Genomic DNA, 6,000 nt, shown 5'->3' on the forward strand with positions numbered 1-6,000 from the left:
ATGACGTGGTAACCATTTTGGTTTTGAAATGCGTAACTTCATTTTTGTACTTTGTTTCGAATGTGGTACGACATCCTTTTAAAGTAATGTCATCCGTCATGTTTACTTAGGTAGCGTGAAAGTCAAAATATAATATTCAGGTAATTATTGTTGCAACTACGTTTTCACTTTACAAACTCTTTCTTTCAATATTCTTATATTATTCATACAAATTGTTTTAAACTCAATTTCAAAACTAAAATTCATAACTTTAATTATATGGTAATTACAATTTACATATAAAAAAAAATTGTATCTTGAAAATATTCCAATTAAATAGGTTTCTAAATTAATAAGCATTTAATAGGTTTCTAAATTATTAAAGGAAATTGATTTAGGGTTTATAATGGCGACTTACTAATAATGGGGGACAACATGATGAATCAACACGCAATAAGCTAGCAAGGTGCAAAGTATTAAGGTTTCCATTTTTGTAATTTTGCTTTTTTTTTAATTTTTCATCTCTTCAAATATTTTTTGTGGCTAATTTCTCTAGTTAGTAAGATTTATTTAGAAGGATGAATTTTTTAACATTTTTTTTTTAGCACAAAAGCATGAGAATTGGATTCCTAATCAGATATCTATAACAATATAAAGAGATTTTTGTTGTTGTGTAATTTCCAATTTTATCCTTTATAATAAATTTAATAATTATTTATTTTAAATTCAAAATTTGAATTTAAAACAATTTAAAGAAATTTGAATTTGAATAAAAAATAAATAAAAAATGATTTCTTATAATTTTAGCCTTTAAATAACTACTTTTTAAAAATAATTATTCCAAATAAAAACCACTACCCAATAACTTACATGCAACAACAAAAATTAAAAAAAATTATTATTATAAGATGACTAGACTTTAAATTAATATTTTCATTTTTATGTGTATAGTAAAATTTATAATAACATTTGTAAATTTATATCATATATTAATTCAATAAAATTATAATTATTATAAACTGTAATATCTAGAAAAAAATGTGGACACACGAGACATCACTTGTGCTTCGGCTAGTTTAAATAAAGTAATTGGATATCAACTATATTTTTTTAACAAAACTTTCCATAATTATTTATAAAAATAAAATAAAATAAAATAAACTCATTATAAAAACTATAACTAATTTATATATAAATTAATTCGTAAAAATCCTTTATATTAATTTTTCAAAATTTATTTTAAATTTATATATAATCTAACTTTAACTTTTGGATAATTTTCTTCTTCTTATTTTAGTTTTCTAAAATTAGTTAGGATGAAGTTGATCTAAAATAACCCTATGTTACTGTTTTCAATCTCATTTCTTTAGTTTATATCACTTATATATAAATCTTGTAAATGTAAGAAATAATAAGCCAAACAAACCTTATGGGATTTAAATCAATTTTAAATGCGCCAAATGTTATTTTGCAATCCACTACTAAAATTATATTAACATTATTTAACTACAACTATTAGTGTAAGTATTGTTAGAGATCATATACATGAAGCCACTTCATTGTATTATATGCAAATCTCACCTTATAAATTAGTTTTCTAAAGTTGAGTTAGGGTTAAAATTCATTTCTTAATATGATATCAGAATCATTTAAAGTTTATCATAACAAATATTTGATGGGTTGATCATGTCATCCGCTATCAAACCACCAATAATATGTTTTACATACTAGCTATCACTTTTGACGTGAGAGATATGTTATTTACTCTTTAATTATAAACTATTAATATCAGAATAATATATTTTCTAAAATCATCGATTATAAATATTTGTCTATATTTTATTTTACATTGTATTTTGGAAAATGAATGTAATATATGTGAGTTAAAATGGTTATTTGGGATTAATGATAGTTGATGTTGTAGATAGATGATAAGCATAGGAGATTATTTATGAAGAAGTGATATCTGCTATAACAAATCAAAAAGGGTTATAATTAAAGCACTTTTGTTTGAGTTTTGGAAAAGTGGTAGCAGTAGAAAGTTATGGTGGAAGACACCTCAAAACCCACTTTTTGTCTTACACACTGTTTCTGCTTTTTCACACTTTAGCATCTTCATTCTGTGGTTTCTATGGACTCTCAACGCACTTTCTATTTAAAAATTGAATTGAAAATTGTTACTCATAACATTACCTAACGTGAATCTTCACTCATTCTTCCTTATTACAAAATAAAATAACTCTCCCCATTGACTTCTCACCACTACTCACCATTCATATTAAATCTTTTGTTTCACTAGAAATGATTAGGCATGGTATTAAATTCAAACAAAACTGCTACCACTAATTTTCGATATATTCTTTTAATGCACATTTTATCATAAATTATAGATTATAAAATTATTAAAGGGACTTGGTACATAATAAATAAAGAGGGAGAATTAGTAGGCAAAATTAATTAATCTACATTATCAACTTAGGTTTCTTTGAAGACGTACTTTTACTTTTAATTCATCTAAATCACCTCTATCAAGGCAAATCCTACACTTAATTATGTTCTTTAATTATTATCAATATATTGTTGAATAGTTGGAAGAATTAAACCTATTTTCGTGGCTCAAACGTTAACTCTATTAAAGGTTTCTAATAATTGTGTTCAGTTTTCGATTTTTACCTGATGATATAAAATAACTTTAACAAATTAATAAATTACTCTACACAACTAAATTAACAAGATAAAAAGAAGAAAAAAATGCAATTCAATTACAAAATAAAAATAAAAATAAATATTAATAAAATAAATATTTTTAATATAATAATATTAATATTTATTTTTATTAATTAATATTAATATTATTATATTAATATTAATAATGATATTAATATAATTTTAATTTTTTTAATAAGTTATTTATTATAATTTGTATGTGTAAGCATAACTTTATTTACCTACCGGTCCAATTATCATAGAGATAATATTTTTAAAAATATTTTTAACTCCAATGCGCCAAAATTACATATCAATTTTACTTACGTATAAATCCTAATTTATCTATGAATCCAAATCCGTAGATAATTATTAATAGGTAACTTAAAAAAATTATAACAATTAATTTATTTTGTTATGAGAGATAAAAATCAAGAGCATAATTTTTTTTTATCTCTAATCTATTATAATTAGTTACATCATCATTAAGATATATTACCTAATATATTAACTTTTATCTCTGATATATTATTAAGTTATACTGACTTAATATAATCTAATATGATAAAAATATATCTTACATTTAACTAAACGATAAGGTCATCAAATGTTTAATAACATACTTTAAAAAAGTAGATTAACTTCAAATTAGTTTCAATACTCATATTTACTTTTCGCTCATTATTTTCTTATTCACTTAGTGATTGTAGTGTTAGATGTCATTTACAAATACACTTCCATTTGATGTAGTCCTTAACTCTTGTAACATTAGGTCTCAAACAATATTACAATAATATATTGGAAGAATCTATTAAATGTAATAAAACAATGCCTAAATTTCATCATAAAATTTTAGAATATGTAACTTCAATAGATGTGAATCATTAATAATTTGACCTATAGATTTTATGATTTTGAAAGAATCTCAACAAATATGAGAAATTACTAAAACAACTGAACAACATTGACCAAGTAATTTGCAATTTCTCCACCAAAATTCAACAACATAATATTGGCAACACTAAATTCAATGATTTTAGCGCAATTTCTAAACTATCATGCTTCACACACTATCTATGTATGAACATCTGATATAATTTTTATACTAGCATGCCTTCCACACCCATATGGACATACCCATGTGGACATAACCACATCTTTGTAGAGATACCTTTAATCCAAAAAAAATTTGCTAGCATGTCTTCCACACCAATGTGATCACATACACACCTCCATGCAAGAACTCTAATGTTTTTTCTCTTCTATGCCACATCCCACACCCATGTGATAAAACATGTGGTGTAATTTCTATACTAGCTCATATCCACAACCATTTGGGCAAAACCACACCTCAATGAGTAAATCTTTGATGCACTTCTCTTTTCTAGCATGACCCCACACAAGAATGGGTAAACCATAACTCTGTGAGCGAATATTTTCTGCAAATGTTTCTTTTCTAGCACACTTCTTATACTCATGTGGGTGCATTTAGACCCTTATGATTGAACCTGTGATGTAATTACTATGCTACTGTGTCTCTCACACAAATGTGAGGGAAATTACATCCTTGTAGACAAATGTTCAAAGCAATTTATATATTAGTGCGCCAGCCATACTTCTCTAAGTGAATCTCTCTTTTAACTCATTTCCATACCATGTGAGCGCAAACATTCCTTTTGTTGGGTGAACCTTTGATGCAATATTTATACTAAACCACCTCTCACTCCTTTATGGATGCAACAACACTTTTATTGGCTCAACATCTCTTTCACTACAAAAAAACGTGTATGCGGTGACAGTTATTTTCATATAAAGTGGTGTTTGTAAACGCCACAATACACGTGTGTGGCGATTTCCCAAACCCCCATAGAACTGGCCGCTACAAAATTTAATATGGCGGTCTTATGCGACTCGCTACAACACTCACCATTTAACGTTTTGTATAAAGTGACGATTTTGTATGTAATTAATGTCAGAAAAAATTGCCGCAATTTATTTCATTGAAAAATGATTTTAGAACAAAACACGGTGCATGTAAATGTCATTATATTGATAAGTGTCAGATTTCAGTAATATTTCACATTAAAATACAGGTACTTGTGGATATTAATTGATAAAATAACCATAATATAACCCCTAATTTATGAATTTAAACCTTTTAACATATTTTGTGTTTATAATTTGAATTAGAACGATTTATTCTCAAATTTGTGTTAATTTCAGGATTCCATGGAAGAATGGTGAGGAAAGGACAAAAGGAGAATAAACAAAGCTAAAAAAGGGAAAGTTGGAACGCACCAGGACTCACCCAAGCTCGCCCAAGCTGGGAGCCCCCGGAGGATCTCGCGCCAAGTGAGTCCAATCTCGCCCATGCAAGATCACTCCAACGACGTTGGACCTTTTTTTCATGCAACTCGCCTAGGTGAGCCAAAAAACACCTAGACGAGAAGTCACTTATCCCAAGCCCAACTAGGTTAAATAAGAGGCTTGAGGCACAACCTTAGAAATCATTGAGTGGATTGAAATCAGTTGGGAGAATAGAAGGTGTTAGAAACCCTAGAGGAGGCAACCCTCAAAGAGAAACCAGTTGGTGAGAGATAATGTTTCAAATTATCTCTCTCTTCATAAGACTTGAAACATTTACATAAAATTTAAAACAAAATTTCAAAAGAAAAAAAAAACATTTTCCATCATTCATCTTCTCACCGAGAAACTTTATCACCTGTAACATCATTTGCTCCCGTGTAAAATACACGATCATCACAGATTAAAGAAAACAACCACAAAACAAAACAAAGGGTAAGCTAGGTATTTTTAAAACTTATAACACAAATATAACTTTAAACATCCACATAAATCCATCCTTTCTCATGCATTTCACATAACCATCAAGTGTCTGTCAACAATTTCAATATTCATCTTTCTCATGTCAGACTTCTATTGACTCATAACACAGACACTTGACTCTACTTCCGGAAGACTCGTGTATTGAAATTAGCATCCAGAGACCTGCACCTGTCATACTACTACCGTGAAACCCACACAACCATGCACATAATTATCTCAATATCTCATCATCTTCATATGACAGGGTAAATCCATTTGATCTGCTCTGATAAGTTCTTTCAAACCTCAAACTCAGCTAAATGGACCTCCTTCAACTCTCACCAACTGAAAATACACCCTAATAGTATATCAGTAGAGTCAGGATCGTCTCATTCACAGGACACTCACAAATCAATACACCCTAATAACAATCTCAACACGGTATTTTCTTTCCTGAAAATACTATGTCTTGATTAGAATTCATATTTT

The sequence above is a fragment of the Phaseolus vulgaris genome, chromosome 11, assembly GCF_000499845.2.
Source record: "Phaseolus vulgaris cultivar G19833 chromosome 11, P. vulgaris v2.0, whole genome shotgun sequence".
Classification (NCBI taxonomy): Eukaryota; Viridiplantae; Streptophyta; class Magnoliopsida; order Fabales; family Fabaceae; genus Phaseolus; species Phaseolus vulgaris.